Source organism: Myotis lucifugus, unplaced genomic scaffold (assembly GCF_000147115.1).
Source record: "Myotis lucifugus unplaced genomic scaffold, Myoluc2.0 scaffold_2, whole genome shotgun sequence".
NCBI lineage: Eukaryota > Metazoa > Chordata > Mammalia > Chiroptera > Vespertilionidae > Myotis > Myotis lucifugus.
In genome coordinates this window covers 20686630-20708109 of record NW_005871050.1, presented here as the reverse complement: position 1 = coordinate 20708109, position 21480 = coordinate 20686630, and positions in this window count along the sequence as shown.

Below are 21480 nucleotides of genomic sequence, written 5' to 3'. Positions count from 1 at the left end.
ATGAACACCATTTATCTCTCTATTTAAAATTTCTTTTTTTAAATAAATCTTTATTGTTCAGATTATTACAGTTGTTCCTCTTTTTTCCCCCCATAGCTCCCCTCCACCCAGTTCCCACCCCATCCTCTGCCCTTAACCCTCCCCACTGTCCTCATCCATAGGTGTACGATTTTTGTCCAGTCTCTTCCCGCACCCCCCACACCCCTTTTCCCCCTGAGAATTGTCAGTCCATTCCCTTTCTATGTCCCTGATTCTATTATATTCACCAGTTTACTCTGTTCATCAGATTTTTTATTCACTTGATTTATAGATTCACTTGTTGATAGATATGTATTTGTTGTTCATAATTTTTATCTTTACCTATTTCTTCTTCTTCCTCTTCTTAAAGGATACCTTTCAGCATTTCATATAATGCTGGTTTGGTGGTGATGAACTCCTTTAGCTTTTTCTTATCAGTGAAGCTCTTTATCTGACCTTCAATTCTGAATGATAGCTTTGCTGGATAAAGTAATCTTGGTTGTAGGTTCTTGCTATTCATCACTTTGAATATTTCTTGCCAATTCCTTCTGGCCTGCATAGTTTCTGTTGAGAAATCAGCTGACAATCTTATGGGTACTCCTTTGTAGGTAACTGACTTTTTTTCTCTTGCTGCTTTTAAGATTCTCTCTTTGTCTTTTGCCCTTGGCATTTTAATTATGATGTGTCTGGGTGTGGTCCTCTTTGGATTCCTTTTGTTTGGGGGTTTCTGTGCTTCCTGGACTTGTAAGTCTATTTCTTTCACCAGGTAGGGGAAGTTTTCTGTCATTATTTCTTCAAATAGGTTTTCAATATCTTGCTCTCTCTCTTCTTCTGGCACCCCTATAATTCAGATGTTGGTACGCTTGAAGTTGTCCCAGAGGCTCGTTACACTATCTTCATATTTTTGGATTCTTTTTTCATTTTGCTTTTCTGGTTGGGTATTTTTTGCTTCTTCGTATTTCAAATCTTTGAGTTGATTCTTGGGATCCTCTTGTCTGCTGTTGGATCTCTGTATATTATTCTTTATTTCAGTCAGTGTATGCTTAATTTCTAGTTGGTCCTTTTTCATATCCTCCAGAGTCTCACTAAATTTATCGGCAGTTTCTAGAAAATTCTTGGAAAACCTTATAACTGTGGTTTTGAACTCTATATCCAGTAGTTTGCTTTCCTCCATTTCTGTCGTTTGTGGTCTGTTTCTTTGTCTCCGCATTTTGGCTGCTTCCCTGTGTTGATAGAGTGGCTTTGTGTGCTAGGTGACCTATAGGGCCCAGTGGCTCAGCCTCCCCAATTACCTGAGGTGGACACTCTTGGTGCACCCCTTTGTGGGCTGTGTGCACAGTCTTGTTGTAGTTAAGCCTTGATTGTAGTTGGTATCACTGGGAGGAATTGACCTCCAGGCCAATTGTCTGTGAGAATCAGCTGTGTCTAGAGTGAGAGAGCTTCTGTGCTGGAGACACTCTTATGGGGCAAGACTTGCTTCAGTGGGGCTTTGGTGATCACTGAGTCTGTCCCCTGAGTGTGTCCCTTATGGATCTGACGAGTTGTAATCTGGATGGTTCTACTCTGACCACTGGGTAATCAGGCTCTTGGATCTCTAAGGAGGTGCTAATTTAGCCTCTGCCTGAGGCTACCCAGCAGGAGCTATGGAGAGATCTGCAGTTTCCTCTTCCTTGTTTGGGGTTTGGGGGTACCCAGATGAGGCCCAGCTGTGAAGCAATGCAAGCTGCTGTGGGGCCTTGAGCCTTCTTTTGGATGTTCTGGGTCTCTCTGACCCAGCTGCAGTTTGTTAAGTAATTTTAGATCTCAAAGGGCCAGCCCATTCATATGCAAAAGCCTCTGCTCACAGCTTGGGTGTGGCGAGGTCTCAGGGAATCAACAGGGCGGAGCAAGCAGCTATGGCTGCTCCTCAGTCCTACCGTAAGAGGCCCCATGTCTCAGTGTCCTGGTAATTGCTACAAGCACCTCTGAGAGAAAGCTGCCCTCGAGTTCTGACCTATGCCAGACAGTCCAGTCTCTCCCCGTATGTGTCTGGGTCCCCAGAGACTTGCCGGGAACTGGAGTTCAGAGCAGTTGGGAGCTTGAGACTCCCTCCCAATTGAAAAAGACACCGGCGTCCTCCATTGCCAGCCCTTTCTGTGTGCGCCTCGGTACATCTGCACTTTACTTCCGCACCTCCTCTGAGTCTCAGTGTGCTTTTCTCTTTCCTTCTAGTTGTAGAATTTCCATTCAGCCAGACTTCCTGTGGTTCTGGATGATGTCTGTTTTGTCTTTTAGTTGTAGTTTTGAAGTGGTTGTGCGAGGCAGCAATTTCAGGTGTTTACCTATGCCGCCATCTTGGTTTCTCCTCTCTATTTATAATTTCTTTAACTTCTTTCAGTAGTATTTTGCAGTTTTCAGTACACTGGTCTTGAACATCTGTTAAATTTTCACCTACCCATTTCATGATTTTTTTTAATGTTATTGTCACAGTATTGTTTCATTTAAATATGATTTTCTATTATTAGTTGCTAGTATATAGAAAGAACACAGAAGATTCTATTTTTAAATTCCTTACATCTAGTTGCTTTTTGTAAATATAAGATACTCTATATAGATGATAATATCATTTGAGAATAAAGACAGTCTTTTCTGCCCTGGCTGGTTTGGCTCAGTGGATGGAGCATCGGCCTGCGGACTGAGGGGTCCCAGGTTCGATTCTGGTCAGGGGCATGTACCTTGGTTGCGGGCACATCCCCAGTAGGGGGTGTGCAGGAGGCAGCTAATCGATGTTTCTAACTCTCTATCCTTCCCCCTTTCTCTCTGTAGAAGAATCAATAAAAAAAATATTTTAAAAAAAGACAGTCTTTTCTTTCCTTCCAATCTAAATGCCTTTTATTTTTTGCCTTAATACAGTTACTAGAACATCCAGTACGATGTTGAATAGAAGTGGAAGGAACAGATCTTTTCATCTTGTTCCTGATCAAGAGCAAAGCATTCCAGTTTTTACCATTGTGTGATGTTATCTAAAGGTTGTTTGCCTGGCCGGCGTGGCTCAGTGGTTGAGCATCAACCTCTGAACCTGGAGGTCACTGTTTGATTCCCGGTCAGGGCACATGTCCAGGTTGCAGGCTTGATCCCCAGTGGGGGTAGTGTGCAGGAGGCAGCTGATCAGTGATTCTCTCTCATCATTTGTTTCTATCTTTCCCTCTCCTTCCTCTCTGAAATCAATAAAATATATATTTTTTAATTTTTATAGGTGTCTTTTATCAAATTGAGAATGTTCTTTTTATTAGTATTCTGAGAGTTTACAAGGAATGAACCCTTTTTGCTGCTGAGTTGTAAGAGTTCTTAAAATTTCTTTATAATTTCCTTTTTGGATTGTTCATTGCTAGTGTATAGAAAAAAAATAATTTTGACATGTTGATCTTGTATCTTATAAATTTTATTAATTAATTTGCTAGTTATAATTTTTTGTGGATTCTTTAGGATTTTGTACATATACACTCAAATAAGCATATACAGATAGCTTTATTTCTACCTTTCAAATTTGAATGCTTTTTATTTCTTTTTGTTGGCCAATTACTCTGACTAGAACTTCCATTATGTTAAAATATACAATTTTTATGTTTGAGGATGTACATTAAATTCAGACAAAATAATGAACTTTTCATGCAAAGGTCTGTCAGTATTTGTTACTGAAAAGAATATTCCACAATCAGCATATTAATATGTAACTTATGTGCTCATGCATAAATGCGTGAGCTTAAGTTCTCAGAGAACATGTGTTAAGAATGGCAGACCTGGCCCAGCCAGAGTGGTCCAGATTGTTGAGTGTCACCTGTGCACCAAAGCGTTGCCAGTTCTATTCCTGGTCAGGTCACATACCTGGCTGTGGGTTCGATACCCGGTCCTGGCACATATGTACAGAAGGCAATGGATGGATGTTTTTCACTCACATCTATGTTTCTCTCTCTCTCTCTCTCTCTCTCTCTCTCTCTCTCTCTCTCTCCCTTCTTCTCTAAGGATGTCCTGTCCTCAGGTGAGGATTAAAAATACTCAAAAGTCACTGATCATCTGAGAAATGCAAATCATGACAATGAGGTACCATTTCACACTTGGCAGAATGGCTATCATCAACAATTGCTGGTGAGGATGTGGAGAAAAATGAACCCTTGTGCACTGCTGGGGGGAATGCAGACTGGTGCAACCACTATGGAAAACAGTATGGCGTTTCCTCAAAAAATTAAAAATGGAACTCCCATTTGACCCAGTGATCCCACTTCTAGAATATATACCAAGAAATCAGAAACACCAATCAGAAAGAATATATGTGCCCCCATGTTCATAGCAGCAAAATTTACAATAGCTAAGATTTGGAAACAGCCTAAGTGCCCATCAGCAGATGAGTGGATTAAAAAAACAGTGGTACATCTACACAATGGAATACTACGCTGCTGTAAAAAAAGAAAGAACTCTTACTTTTTGCAACAGCATGGATGAACATGGAGAGCATTATGCTAAGCAAAATAAGCTAATCAGAGAAAGATAAATACCACATGATCTCACTCATTTGTGGAATATAATCCTATCTAATAATAGACAAACATGGTAATTGACCGTACCTTCGCTACACCTCCCATTGGCTAATCAGCACGATATGAAAATTAACAGCCAACAAAAATGGCGGCCAATTTGCATACTGCAGGCAGGGTGGGACAGCACCATCCCTCCTGCCCTGCCTCCATCCAGGCCTGCTATCTTCGAACCGAGGTGGCGGGCATCCGTGTGAGACCCGACCTGGGGTGGTGCCCCAACCCCCGGATCGGCCCTGCCATGTGCACGACCCGGGGTGGCGCCCCAACCCCCATATCGGCCCTGCTGTGTGCGTGACCTGGGGCGGTGGGGCAGGCACTGAGGGATCGGGCCTGCCATCTGCCACCCGGGTAGCTGGCCTAAGTCAGCAGGTGGTTATCTCCCAAGGGCCCAGACTGTGAGAGGGCACAAGTGGGGCTGAGGGACACCCCCCCACCCTCCCTCCCCCGCCAGTGCACAAATTTTTGTGCACCGGGCCTCTAGTCTTATATAATAAAAGCCTAATATGCAAATCGTCTTCTGGACAGGTAGATCGACCAGGGGGTGAGGCCGGCCGACCAACTGCCCACAGCCCCTCCCCCCAGCTAGCCCAGCCGGATCGGCCCCAATTGGGGTGGGCCAGCTGGACCCACCCATGCATGAATTTGTGCACCGGACCTCTAGTGAACAACATAAACTGATGAACAAAATTCTATACAGAGACATAGAAGAATTGAACAGACTGTCTAACCCAGCCGTGGGCAAACTACGGCCCAGGGGCTGGATCCGGCCTGTTTGAAATGAAAAAAAAAAAAAAAAAAAAAAAAAGACCGTACCCTTTTATGTAATGATGTTTACTTTGAATTTATATTAGTTCACACAAACACTCCATCCATGCTTTTGTTCCGGCCCTCCGGTCCAGTTTAAGAACCCATTGTGGCCCTCGAGTCAAAAAGTTTGCCCACCCCTGGTCTAACCTATGAGGGAAGGCAGGGGAGGGGGAGTTTTGCAAAAGTACAATACACAAATGCACTGCTTGTGTTTTAACAAAGCATATAAACAAAAAACAGGAGTGTGCAAATCACATTTTTAAATTAAGACATTATAGAATGTACAAAAATGTTTGAAAGCAATAACTTTTAAAATTGAATATGATGTTTAATGTTATTTCATCATCCAGGATATCTGTCATAATAGAGTTAAAGGCTTGATAAGCTGTCTCAGGGTTTCATAAAAAGGTTTTCTTATGACACAATAAGCAACTCCTGAAAATCCATAATATTTCTTAGAATTTTTATTTCCATAATTTGATACCCCTCCCAAAATTGTGTGGAGGAAAGGGGCCACATGCTAACCTGACAAGTTCAGGGAAGGCCTGCATGGTGGTCTTGCAAACTCAGAGACCTAAAGTAACCACAAAGGATGGTCTGAAATTAAACGTTAACTAAAAGCAGTTATGGTGGGTAGTTATGTCCTAGGCTGGTATCTGCACTGACAAGGTCAACCTTTACCTTAACTGAGCCTGTCTTTTTGCATCTTCCATAGCATATCCTTGAAATGTCTGGGTAACTTGTAACTTCCCCCACCCCCACCCCCAACCCCTTGGGACACAACATAATGTGCCTGGGCGCCAGGACAGATACCATAAATTCCTTCGTTGTTATCATGTTACCTGTTTACTGTTGGCTATCCTGCACCCTATGTGTGTGTCTATCATTTTACTTTTTATCCAATCTCAGAGGTTTCCTCCCACTTTGCTTTCTCCCACCTCTCTAATCTATCACCAATGGATTTCATGTAACCCACGTACATACGTTCCCTCTTTTGATTACAATGTATAAAAATAGATGAAAAAACCACCATTCTCTGGAGAATTATCCCAATCCATTGAGATTCTGCTTCCCAGAAATTGTTTGGCTCAAATAAACTCACAAAAATTCTTCACAGGCTTGAATGTTTTTACGTTAACAATTGTTGTAAGTTTAGGGGAACCGCCTATATTATTCACATTCATTTGTTGTATTTGTCATACTTAGAATCTGTCTCCAGGAATGGCCTAAAGTACATGGAGCTAATCTCCTTCTTTTAAAAAATTGAATTTTTTGGATTGACATTGGTTCACAAAACTATACAGGTTTCAAGTGTACAGCTCGACAAAACATCATGTGCACACTTGTTTTGTCCACCCATTGCCCCAAGCAAAGTCTCTTTCTGTCCCCATTCTCCCCCCACCCTTTGCCCACTTCCACCTACCCTAAACCCCTTTTACCTCTATCACCATACTGTGATAAGTTTAATTTCATACCATGTGGGGTGTGTGTGTGTGTGTGTGTGTGTGTGTGTGTGTGTGTGTTTTAGCTAATCCCTTCACCTTCTTTCATCCAGTTTCTCCCATCCTTCCTCCACTTTGAGATCTGTCAGTCTACTCCATGCATCCTTGTCTCTGTTTCTATTTTGTTCTCCAGTTTATTTTGTTCACTAGATTCCACGTGTAAGTGAGATCATATGGTAGTTGTCTTTCTCTGACTGGCTTATTTCACTTAGCATAGTAATCTCCACGCCCATCCATGCTGTCACAAAAGGTAAAGTAACAAATGAATGAATAAATAAATGGGAACTAATCTCTTTGGAAATAAGGAGTAATTAATCCTGGAAGCAGACATCAAGGTATTCAAATGTGAAAATATATTTTTTTCTGGTAAAATTGTTTAATAACTAAATGCAGAATCATCAACTCTTCAGACAATTTTGAACCCTCTGGTGGAAGTATAAATGGAATGTTCACTAAAATGATCAGAAAAGGTGAAGCGCCTTGAGATATATTTGGGGATGTGGGTTCTTTAATTAAAGGAAAATCCCATGTGAAGTCTACATTTTGGCTCCCTACATATTCATTTTGGGTGCTCTCCAAATTCTCATTTAAAATATTTCTACTGCCCAGCTGGTCTGGCTCAGTGGGTGAGCATCAACCTATGAACCAGGAAGTCACAGTTTGATTCCCGGTCAGGGCACATGCCCGGGGTTGTGGGCTCGATCCCCAGTGTGGGGCGTGCAGAAGGCAGCTGATCGATGATTCTCTCTCTCCCTCTACCTTCCTCTCTGAAATCAATAAAAACATATTTTAACAAATAAATAAATAATAAAATATTTCTACTCTTTGAACTCAGTTCCTAGACTCCCCACACTCTCCATCCTCCCCCACCTCATTCTGGCTGAGCCTTCATAGCAAGAACATCAGAGTTGAGATTCAACCCAGATCAACAAGTGAAGAGCAATTGGGACAGGACAAAAAAAAAGACTTTTTGCTCACTTTTTTGCAGAAGGGTGCTAGTCTTTAAAATAATTCATTTATGAAATGAATGGTCTTCTTCACAGATCTTTGCATTCATTCAAAGAAATCTTGTATGCTGAAGAGACATGCAGAAATGGGGAAAGACAAAAACCCAGACACTAAAAGCAAACCTGCCTCCTAAAATTTTACCAGCCCACTGGAATATTATATAATCAATCAATGCTCTCTAAGGTTAGGGCTGCGAAATATTGCATGGGTCATACTTATACTAAAATATTATTGGTTACTTATCTTGAATTCAAACATGACTAGGCATCCTGTAATTTTATTTGCTAAATCTGGCAAGCTTATTAAGGTATTACTCCATCACTCAAAATTCAGAGTCAGGTTTTATAATTTAACATTCTAAAAAGAACAGAGTTTTTACACTGCTCTGTGGTGAAAAAAATAACTTTTGTTCCTTGACTGTAAAAAAAATTGAAATCTAACTGTTGCATTACTTTTCTAAAGGTTTAAGGGCGGTAATAATTTCTTCAGCAGAATGTAGAGTCTAAGTTCCTAGGCAGTATCAATATCAGTGCAAGAGCATGCTCTGGGTTAATAAGTTTGGATTCTCTGCCTTCTCAAGCATAGTCCTATAGGTATCACTACCAGACTTCGTGTTTCAGTGAGCTAGGGGGAAAGGGGTAAATTCAGAAACACCCCTTTGCTAGTAGTCCTGGCTCAGTGAGCACAATGTAGGCTCTGTGTCTGCCTCACGCTGGCTGAGCCATGGAGGGTTAAAATCTTTTTCAATGTTGCCACTCAAATTGCTGTTTACCATCTAAAGTACAGGGTACAGAGCAAGGAGAAAGGTCACAAGGGTCATTATGCTTTGGTGGCAAAAGGCCTATCATTATTTTCATTCTATTCAATGCCAACAAACGGTTTGTTAAAAGACAATGTTGGAAATTCTCCACTTTCTCTTTTTGAGGACTGTTTTATTTCCACAACCTGTGGAGCAGAAAGCAAGCTCTGCACATGCAGCGCTGCGATTGTCAGGGTCTTTTGGTGCCCACAGGCTGTCCTCATCCAACGACACTACGCTCATTGTTGAGGCAATTGAATTTCATTTTTTTCCTTATATTGAGTTGAAACATTGAAAGAAATATTGTTGCTGAAGCTTGCTTCATAAGACTGATCTATCGTTTGGTCAGTCACGGAGCGAAACTAATCACATGAGGTTTATGGCCTGAGGAATCTCTCCCTTCTCTGAAGATATATTCTTTCATTTGAACCACTCACATGACATTTATCCCCTTATGCTGTGTATTATATTTGTTTGTGGCTTATCTCCCCCATTAGATGATAAAACTGTGAGATCTCAGCAGGGTCTCTGTTTACTCATTTTAATCCCCTCATCCAGAACTTTACATAGTTTACATACTTCTTGATGGCTGCCAAATAAAAAACTATGTGAACTCTTTTCACTCTGTACTAGCCATAGCACCATCATACCCCGACATGTGGGGCTTCCAAATAGCTCAGAAAGGAATTTGTTCCTCGTGTTAACTCAAAATAAACGACTTTGCAATTCAGTTTTCCGGAACTACTTGGATGTGGAGAAAGGTACTGGCATTTCCCCATTGTCGACGTCCAAAAAGTAAGTAACGCAGCAACTAGAATAACTTCTTGAACTCTTTCTGGAAAAAGAGAGGTTTGGCTCAAGTGAGTATTGACTATTGACTAGAAGTGCAGTGTATTTTAGAGTCTTAAAACGGGTCTTTTTTCCTATTCTCAAAGCCAGGTGGTATGAGGGAAGAAGGGGTAAGGGGGGGGGCAGGAATGGAAGATATCTATAATACTAGCAACAATAAAAATTTATTATTTTTTTTTTAAAAAAGCCGGGTGGTGAACTACAGCCTGGCTTGTATATTATTAGTCGGATGCTGAATCAGGGTGCTGGAAGACCTGAATGTGACCAGAAGAGGATGACAAACACTGAAGAGCAAGAAAAGTTATTCCGAAATAAGGGGAGAGGGTTTCTTTAAAATACATATATATATATATATATATATATATATATATATATATACACATATATATATATAAAACCTTGATACAAGAGCAGGATAAATAATGCAAAATAAAATTTTAGAAGGAGCCACAAACAAGTGGGAGGCTAGTTTAGAGATTCCACTGAGTAGACCAGGGAAATATACAGGGAACCTCGGTTCTCAAGCAGTTCTGGAAGGCTGTTCGAGAAGTGATTGGTTCAAAATAATGTAAATTGAATTAACCCATTCCAGACCCCCAAATGATTCCCTGTTTTAACCTTTCTTATATACAGTACATGTCTAATGCACTGTTTAATCTATAAATACTTCTTTTCTTACATTTATCGAACCACCCCCTACTAGCCTTAAACTAATCCCTTTTAGCACTGGGTCCAGGGGTGTCTTTCAGGTCAGCATGCAGTACCTTTGCTTGTTCATATATCACTGCCTCTGAAATGATTGTCACTGGCTAACTGCTTTTTGTTAATCCAAATCAACAGCAGTTTTTCCATCTCTTCAGTTGCCTGTGGTCATTGTTTCTTTCACAACCTCAGCAACATTAACTCTCTTGATGGCCTCTTTATATTTTAAAATTGTGCTAATCATTGATTTTGCCAGCAGCAAAAGCATTCTCTCCTTTGTTTGTTGCTTGAGAGATGCTTTTTGGCATGCTGAGGTATCAGCTTGAAAGGGTTGTCAGGTAGAAAAACTGAAGTTTGGTTCGACAACCTAGACATTTTTTCTGTGAACAACTTAATTGAGAACCGAACTGTTTGAGATGGGTGATATTCAAGAAACGAGGTTTGACTGTATTCAATATTCAGGAGGCTAAGGACAAACTTTTTCATCTAGAGAGAACTGGACCTAGATTCCCGAACAAAGGAGCCTCATTTCCTTAGAAATAAAGGTCGGAGGGATGGGGGAAACATGAAAGAGAAAGAGAACCAAAGAGATAGATCAAGCAAAACAGGCTAAAATTAAGGGAGGAAGAAATATGGATCCCGTAGAATCCGAGCTAAAGTAATGAGCTTAGGCACTATTCTAGAAAATCAGTTAAGAACTATTGAAATTAGATTAATCAATTTAAAAAGGATACCGAGCACTTACTATGTACCAGTCATTGTACCAGGATATTTCATTTAATCCTCAAATAACTACTAAGTAGAAACTTTTATCTTCATTTTCCAGATTTTAAAAATGGTGGGTCATACGCATCACACAGAAGGTAAGACATTGAGAGGGCATTCCAGCTCAGGAATGATTCAGGCATTCTTGTTAGACTGAATCCGTGCTCTTTCCACTACACTTAATCACTAGAACTGGCATCAGGCTGGTTCAAATAACTATGCATATCTATACTCACTGCTATGAAGTCTACTTATTACCCTCTACTATTTAATAACACTGGAATATATTAATTTTGCAATAAATAAAGGCAACTGAAATTCTATAGAAGGGAGAAGTCAAAGGGAAATTGGATGGTTCAGAGGACAAATTTCCATTTCCTAAGGTTGTGACAACAGAAAAATTATAGACTAGGACTCCTTCCACCTCCCCTCAATGCCCATGGCTTTCAATCCTCTAATTCTATGAACCAGTTTATAGGTGTGAACCTTTTACAGGTATGTCCTTACCTTATACCAGACAAATGCTGAATCTAAATGGGGAGGAGGAGGTAAAAAAAAAACTTCATAAAGGAACTTGATGGTTATTATTCACATATCTCAGTAAGACTGAGACCACTGAAAGAGCCTTCCAACTTTGGTCCTGCTGTAGGTCTGCCAATCACTTGTGTTCCTTCTACTATAGCCCTTTAATCTATGTCCTGCCTTCTCCCTCCCCTAACCCCCACCTCCACTTCAAGTCCTTCCAAGACCTGGATTTCTCAACCCTGAACTCTAACATTGTCAACACTGAGTCACTGGTACCCGGTGCCACATCGTCCAGAGGCAGACCAGCACCAGCACTTCCTTTGATTCTATTATTAACAATCAAAGCCTATGAACTCTACAAAGCACTCTTGCATTTGTTATTTCACCTGGTCCTTGGATCCTTTATACAGTCATGCATCACATAATGACATTTCAGTCAACAACAGGCAACATATATGATGGTGGTCCCTTAAGATTATAATGAAATTAAATTTCCTGTAAAAAAAAAAAGAAATAATATGTAGTTTCAGGGTATTTTCTTTTCTCTGACAGGAGCAATATCTGTGGAACGCAGCAACAGATTCCCTCTCACGCACAGCACCTCCATTGTGAGGGGACAGATCACCTCCCCATCAGTCAGCCACTGAGCTGTTTCAGCACAGAGCAGCCTGTGCCCCCAGCACTACATACTCAGAGGGCACTGCAGTCAGTCCTCCCAGGTGTAGCCCATGGTCTTCGGAGTTCATTGCTGTAAATTTTTGTTGAGGGCATAAGATTCTGTACAAGTGAAAGGAGTTTTTAGGGGTGAGATAGGCAGGTTTAGGAAATTTTAGGAATTAAGGGGCCCATGGAAAAAGCACTGGGCTACAGAGCTGCAGGAGGTACATTTCCATCAAATAAGGGAGCTGGGAGCTGCAGAAGGTATACATTTACAGAATAAAGGGAAGGAAGCCCCTCATTCTGAGAGGGAAGAGGAAAGCCCAAAGGGAATAGGAGAACAATAAGGGGAAGAAGAGGAGAGCCTCAGGTACCTCACGTGAGGTTTGAACTCTGAAGTTGCTATAGTGACCAAATCAGAGGGGATAGTGGCCAATCAGAGGGGGATACCAAGGCACAAAGAACTGCAGCCTATATAAACCCTAGAAAAAAGGGACTCAGTGGGACTCTTTCCCCCTCCCCATGTGGGAGTCTGTGCTTGTTTCTCAATAAATTTCCACCTTTGCTATACCACCTTTTGTCTGTGGTTTCATTCTTCGACTCCACCAGACAAGAATCCAGGAATCATCCTGCCCAGAGGAACACCAGACGTTCCAGTTCAATTTTCCCGTTTCACAAGGACAGAAGTCCACAGGAGCTACTTTAACAGGTATTAAGTGCCACTGACACTTCAGTAAAAGCTTCTGTGATAGTATGGAGCCAGCCTGTCCCTGTACTTTGGGACTTACTGATGTAGTTGAGTCTTGATTGCTGTTAAGTTCTCCATGGGTTGTGTTGACCCTCAGTCTTACTATGAGGATTGACCTCAACCACAGAGTATGAGCTACTAGGCAGGGACTAACCCCATGGTGCTTTATTTGCTCCAGTAGGTTCTGTTGCCTGCCAAGTCTCTCTTTTGGTGTGCTGATTGTGGAGCTAATCAGGTCATGCTCTGATGTGGTCTGAAACCTGCCACTGGGTCTATTTGTTCTGGAGCCCCTTGGGAGGGACTCCGGTGCAAGTCAATGCTGTCTGTGCCTGGCTCTAGGCTACCTATTAGGAGCGACAGAGTGATTTATGGTTGGTGGCTACTTCTGCTGGGCCTGTGTGCACATGAGAATGGCCAAGTTATACTGAAACTGGTTTCCACCAGTATTGAGCCAGGGCCAGGTCAGCAAAAGGACCAAGACACCTGAGGTCCACCTCTGCCTGCCAGCTTCTTGTTAGTCTCAGTCACTGCAAAAGTCTCTTTGGTATGTGAGTTGTGTAAGGTAGGTTCTCAGTGAGTCACCAGGTAGGGGCAAGTAGTGTGCACCAGGTTGATACAAATACAAATTTGGTGCCAAGATTAGGTCTGAGGCCACTCCAGCAAAAATCTCAGGGTACACCAAAGCCAGCTGACATCTGCAAACTGTTATGGTGGGGCAGGGTCTCAGGGAGTCAATAGAGTGAGGACAGTAGAGATCATCAGGCTAAAACAGATTAAGATTTGGCAATGTGGAGGGAGGGCTCTTCACAGGAATGTTGGCACCAGTTGGGGCTCATGGGAAAAATGGCCCTTGCCCTACAGCCACAAAATTCAGGCTTTCCATTTGCATCTCTGACATCGTCTGAGTCTGCCCAGATTTCCGAAAGCCTTCCAAGAAAGACTGCACTAGGGACACAAACTTGGAAGGACTGTGCCACAGGTTGTCAGGAAAGTGGGGTTAGTTTATCTCTTCAGGCTGATGCCATGGTGGTGTGGCCCTTGTTGGGATGCACATTGGGAAAATCGTTCTCACCTCGAAACAACACAACTCAGTCTCTCTGTGTGTGTGTCTCCAGTAGCCTCTGAATCTGCTCAGATCTCCTCAAAAACCTTCTAAGGAAGAGTGTACCATGGGCCCAGGGTGGCCACTATTTGATTTTTCCACAAGGCACAAGCTTGCCGGGGCTGTGCCAGAGGTTATCAGGAAGGAGGGTCTAGTGCAGGGATGGTGAATCTTTTGAGCTCGGCGTGTCAGCATTTTGAAAAACCCTAACTTAACTCTGGTGCCGTGTCACATATAGAAATTTTTTGATATTTGCAACCATAGTAAAACAAAGATTTATATTTTTGATATTTATTTTATATATTTAAATGCCATTTAACAAAGAAAAATCAACCAAAAAATGAGTTCTCGTGTCACCTCTGACACGCGTGTCATAGGTTCGCCGTCACTGGTCTAGTGCATCTCCTCAGGCTGATGCCATATAGATGGAGTGTTCCACCCAGGAAAAATGGCATCTCTTGTTGATGTGGGAGAGAGACTCAGCACTGGGACTTTGATGACTGTCCCTCCTGTCCTCTCCGAAAAGCCACACAACCCAGTATTTCCCTGTATGACTCCAATCCACTCTGAGCCACCTTCCTGACACAGCATGAGTGGCCACAAATGAGATTTTGTGCACTGGCCCTTTAAGAGGTCACCTGGGTTTCTAGCAGTCTCCTATCTCACCCTGGCAGACAGAATCCTCACCGATTTTCACAACCAGATGGTATGTGGGCTCCACTTTGGAGAGCACAGCATGGAGTTAGGACCTTGTGCTCCTCAGGGGGTCCTTTGCATCTGAGATATCCCTCTGAATTCTCAACTGCCACATATGGATACGCAGGGCAGCCCTTTTGTAATCTCCACCCTTCCCACCAGTCTCCATGTGGCTTCTTCTGTAAATCATTGGTTATAAGACTTTTGTTTCACTAGTCTTCCATTGGTTATTCTGGTGGATTGTTCTATAATTAGTTGTAATTATAATTTAGTCCTGGGAAGAGGTAAGTGTAACTTCCACCTACTCCATTGCCATCTTGGATCTGGAATACATGTACTTCTTGCCCTCATTTTAAGGATCAGAAGCCTGAAGAGTTGTGACACGCCTTAGGACACAGGATATTAAGTAGCAGAGCTCCTTTTTCTAATTAATAGGCCAGTGCTCTTCCACCTATACCCTGTTGCATTCTGACTGTTCCTTCTGCCTATTTCAGATCTTTCGTTGTCTACAAGTTCTCACATGGTTGTTTCTATTCTTTGCCTTCATGGGTTCACTTCTTAAACTAATCTTCCTCCCTAGCCCAGAGATTCTTAAACTAGAGTGCATCAGAATCACCTGAGATGCTTGTTAAATGTGGATTCTGAGAACTCAACTCTAAGCAATTTGATTTATTGTGATTGGATGGGAGGATGCAGGAATCTCCATTTTAACAAGTAATCTAAGTCATTATGATGCAGGGAGTCCAAAGACCACCCTTTGAGAAATGCTATTTAAGCTACTCTGAAATAAAGCTACATTCAGATAACCCTCAAAGTGAAAATTGCTGGGGGGATTCTTCAGTGTGAGTGTTGTGTTGCCTTGAGTTACAGAGCTCTTACACAATGTGAATTGAGTAATGTGAAACATTCAATCAACACAGTTGTTCATTGCAATAAAATGTCAACATTTTAAGTCTTTTTTCAAAAGACTTCTTAAGAATCATTTCTCCACACACAGTGGTGTTTAAAAGGAATTACAGCTGCTCCTACTTTTGTAATTCACACGTTCAAGTCTGTCTATAAATACTAAAAATGAAAAAATGCAGCTATAACTATATTTGCAGTTATGTAAAACAAAGCCATTGCCTTCAAAATTATAAGCCTGACTAGTTAAAACTAACAAATAACTCTAGTGAATAAGAATGTATTTTTAAGCATATAAGCAATGGACAAAATCACAAATAGAAAAATCAGTAGATTTGGACTGTACAAAAAATTTTTTAAGAAGCTTAAAATCCATTATTAAATAAGAAAACTTTTAAAAAGCCACAATCTGGGAAGAAATATTTGCAACAAACATTAAAAAGGGATGATAGACTTGAAATATTAAAAAGCTCTAAAAATCAAAAAGCAAAATAAACAAAGAACAAGAATAGAAGTAAATAAACATGAGACAATTTCAAGAACATACTGAAAATATTTTTTAAATGTTCAATATTTTAAATTTGTTTAAAATAGTAGTGAAATACACCACTTTTGTCAATCAAATTAAACATGTTTAAATGATTATTTGGGAAACAATTCAGTGAAATGGACAGGCTCACTCACACACCAATAGGGAGTGGATAAATTGGTTCAAACTTTCTTTAAAGTAATTTAAATATTGTTATCATAAATGTCTTTAAAAAAAACACCACACAGACACAGTAAGTTCCTTTGTAGGATTCTAGTGTAATGAAACAATCAGAAATTCAAAGTTTAAGTACAGATTTATATTTAAGATGTAAAATTTGGAATCAAACTGAATTTCCAACAATAAAAACATGTTATTTTAAATAAATAATCCATGGTATAGTCGTATGACAACATGTTATATAACACTTTAAAATGGTGTTTTCAAATACTTATTGGTATTTGAAAATGTTTCAGATCTAAGGACACTTTGAAAAGTCAAGATATAGCATTTTATATATAATATTATCAAAATTTAAAAATATTTTATATGCACATTAAAAACTATAAATAAATACATCAAAATGAGAGCAGCTATTATTTCTAGGTGTTGAGATTTTTATTCTGGTAATACTTTTCTGTACTATCAATTCTCTACAATGAGCATATGTTACTTTCATAATCAGAAAATGCAACAAATGGTATTTCAAAAGTCCCTCTGGAAGTATAACATAAAGAAGAAAAAGTCAACTTAATTAATTTATAGTTTGCAAGTGACAGAGAACACTCACCACTTGTTTCTGTAGTAACCACTGGAATCCATTTATGGAATGCCAGTGACCTTATATTCTCAAGACAACTGCTTATCTGTCTCCCTAAATGAAAGAGGGGGATATGGAGTAAAGACAACAGTCTCTGAGAACAGATGTCTGAAGGGAGATAAAACAAGTATCAGGATAAAGTAAAAGGAACATTTTACTAGCATTCCTTAGTCTAACTATATTTTAATTTAGGATTCTTAGACTATAACGTTTCTCCTTATACTAAAAATCCACTATAACAATTGATCAGCATAACACCATTAATGTTTTTTAATGTTTTCTTAACAGAAAAGGGTTTCCTTCAAGAATTTTACATTGTATGGAGTTTCCTCGAAAAATTAAATATGGATCTGCCATTTGATGCAGTGATCCCACTTCTAGGAATATATCATAAGAAACCCAAAGCACCAATCAGAAAGAATTTATGCACCCCTATGTTCATAGCAGCACAATTTACAATAGCTACGATCTGGAAACAGCCCAAGTGCCCATCAGTAGATGAGTGGATGAAAAAACTGTGGTACATTTAGGTATACCATGGAATACTATGCAGCAGTAAAAAAGAAGAATCTCTTACCTTTTGAGACAGCATGAGGGACCTGGAAAGCATCATACTGAATGAAGTCAGTCAGAGAAAGACAAGTATCATATGATCTCACTCATATGTGGAATCTAAGTAACAAAATAAACTGATGAACAGAGTGGATCCAGAGACTGGAAGCATGGAACAGAATGTTGAATCTCAGAGGGAAGGCAGGGGAGGGTGGGAGGTAATGACCTGGGGTGACGGGGGCATGGGTAGGTTGGAGGGGGTTCATGGGGGGAAAGGAGGACATATGTAATACTTTCAACAATAAAGAATTATATTTTTAAAAAGAATTTTACATTGTAATCATAAGAGAAATGTCTTATTCCCCATGTTGGAAGGTTGGGAAGGGGTTAATTTGGTTACTTAAAAGACTCAAAAAGAAGGAGACACATGCTGGGATACTTAATCCACCCCCTCCAGACCAATTTGGCTTGAGAAAATACCAAAGAATCTTAGGCATCCATATTCATTCTGCGTTAATCAGGCTTGATAGGCTGATGAGATAGAGATAATTCTAGTACACTATCTGCTAGCTAAATATACACCTAGAACCCAAATTTCTTCATATTAAAATCAGCTTGGAAAATGGTTACTTCTTGGTTGCTGGGCAAAGTGGGAGTCAACGTGGGAGTCACTCCAGGTAATCTGGGAGGGAGGGAGAGCCAAGACTTTTTCCCCAGCTCCATAGGAGGTCATTACTTGAGCATTCCCAAACTCAAAGCAGGGAATAGGACTTGGTGAGCTGAATTCTTTTTATTTAAAAGGAAAGGATTTCACAGGTTGATGAGCTGTATCTAACTTGTCACACCCGCTAACACACTGAGTGGTCATTGTACACATTCTAATTCAAAAGCTACTTAAGGATTATACATCTAAATCTCCCCTCCCACTCCTCTCCAACTGCTTGCCATGAGGCCTGATAGATCATTATTTGTCAGCATATTTACAATATTGAGAGGGAGAGCAAGGAGTTAGCTAATAGCCCATTAGCAGAAATGAGTCTATCTAATTCAAACCTGTACTTTGGCACTTGGCAAAAGAAAGCAGAGACTGAGCGCGAACGTGGCAAGGCAGACATTGTAAGGATTCTGTAAAGTTGGGGAGGAGAGTTACTCAAAGGGAAAGAATGAGTGAAAGCCCTAAAGCAGCAGTTCTCAACCTGTGGGTCGCGACCCCTTTGGGGTCAAACGACCCTTTCACAGGGGTCGCCTAAGACCATCGGAAAACACATATATAATTACATATTGTTTTGTGATTAATCACTATGCTTTAATTATGTTCAATTTGTAACAATGAAAATACATCCTGCATATCAGACATTTACAATAGGATTCATAACAGTAGCAAAATTACAGTTATGAAGTAGCAACGAAAATAATTTTATGGTTGGGGGTCACCACAACATGAGGAACTGTATTAAAGGGTCGCGGCATCAGGAAGGTTGAGAACCACTGCTCTAAAGACAGATTTTGCCTACATTAATTCAACAGACATTTATTGAGCCAGCCCTGTGTTGGCACTGCAAATACAAGGAAAGAGGACTTCCCTTAAAGATTTCACAGTCTAGTCGGGAAGATACATACATGAATTCAAAGATATAGTCAAATCCTATTTTAATAAAAACTCTGGCAGACACAGTCTCTTCTTCGTCTTTCATCAAACATTTATTTACTCTATTATACCTATTTCTAACTAAGTACGTGGGACCTAGTTAGAAAATAGGGACACAAAATCCAGTAAGGCGGAATCACTGCCCTTAAGGAGCTTTCTATATCTAGTTGGGGAAATAGACAAATCAATAATGTACTGTTCAGTGTGATGATTACGAGGTAGAAGAGGGCATAGAGGGGATAAAAGGTGATGGAAAAAATAAAAAACAAATGAAAAAATACCATGTGTCATCTAGCTGGGGAAATAGACAAATCGATAATATGCTCCTTAAGGGCAGTGATTCTACCTTACACAATGCTTTGAACGCTAGGTATGAGATATTATCAGAGTGCAAAGATAGAACCATTATCTCTGCCTGGAAGGGCTGGAGAAGTCATCTCCAAAGACCTGTCATTAGATGTGGGACTTAAAGGATGGTTAGGAATTTGTTAGATTAAAAAACGAACATGGGCCCTAGCCGGTTTGGCTCAATGGATAGAGTGTGGGCCGGCAGACTAAAAGGTCCCAGGTTTGATTCTGGTCAAGGGCACATGCTGGGGTTGTGAGCTTGATCCTAGTGGGGGGCATGCAGGAGGCAGCCAGTCGATGATTCTCTCTCATCGTTGATGTTTCTCTCTCTCCCTTTGCCTGCCTCTCTGAAATCAATTTAAAAAAAACGAACATGGAAGAAGACCACAGAGAGAAACAGAAGACAGATGAGGTATTATTTATCAATACTATCATATGTGTTGTATTTGATCCTTCATTCAGTGACAAATAATTGAGCACATGCTTTATACCTAGCACTATGCTAAAGTGCCAATTCTCTGAATTTACTAATAAGGATACCAACACACACAGACTTTCCCAGAGCCACACAGATAGGAAGAGACAAATTCAAACCAAGTTCTGACTGTCTACTAAATGTGCATTTTCCATTCCACCCCCCCCCCTTCCCCAATCTGGATTGTATAGGTATGCAGTCATATTTGAGAAATGATGAAATATCTGGTTTGGCTACAATAAAAGGGAATGTGGGAGGGGGTGGGAAGTGGTAGCAGAAAATCTGTGGCATGTTTCACTAATTTGCATGCTAACGTTTACATATCTGATCATTTGCATTCAATTTTAGGAAAGGAGAAATAATTTTTGTGCCTTTCCAAGAAGATGCTGGAACAGGTACAAGGATAACTTTCTAAAGTTTTTAGAAACTTATGACCTCACAATGTTGAGGGGCAAAAAAAACCCACAAGGAATTAAAATTGATTCTCAACACAACCATTTTTTTTAAAAAATATATTTTATTGATTTTTTACAGAGAGGAAGGGAGAGAGATAGAGAGTTAGAAACATTGATGAGAGAGAAACATCGACCAGCTGCCTCCTGCACATTTCCCACTGGAGATGTGCCCGCAACCCAGGTACATGCCCTTGACCGGAATCGAACCTGGGACCTTTCACTCCGCAGGCCGACGCTCTATCCACTGAGCCAAACCAGTTTCGGCACAACCATTTTTTTTACTTGCAATTTCTGTAAAACATCATGAATATTTATTACCTACCTTTCCAGACAATAGCCAGAACCCAAGCAATGCTAAGGGAACAGCTGTCTGAAGCAAATATGGAGAAGAGGACCAAACAAAACTGACAACCTTCATGTTACTAGTACCCCGTAACCATATTGTGCTTATGTTAATTTCATGTTTGTAGTCCAAAAACCCAAATTGCCCAAATCACCATATATCTTGAAAATTTACTTATCAAATTAAATCTCATTAAATGATCTGAAAATAAGTTAATAGTGTTACAAAATTTAAAAAAAGTGTTTTGCAATAAAGACTGAGTTGTTGAGTAGTGCACACCAATAGTCGTTTTATGAGATTTCTATTATGCCTTCAAGGCAGCAATTGAAATAACTTATCTTAATGATCATGGAAAAGAACAGTAACCTGTACTGAGATTTAAGCTATTGGCTTTAAGTTTGTAAATGTTAATGTTTAAGCAAATATTTAGTTTCCATGGAGCACAAAGCATTATAATTAATTTAATGGCTTTTAATAAGAACAGCTAAAAACAGAAATGAACTGTAAGCATGGTACTTTCATTTTATGTAATTTAACATAATTGACAAAAACTACTAATACTTATGCATTTCTTGAATTCATATAATACTTTATCCTTTCATAAACATCATACACGTCGTAAATTATGTATCAATTTCCCTTTTAGAAACTGAGT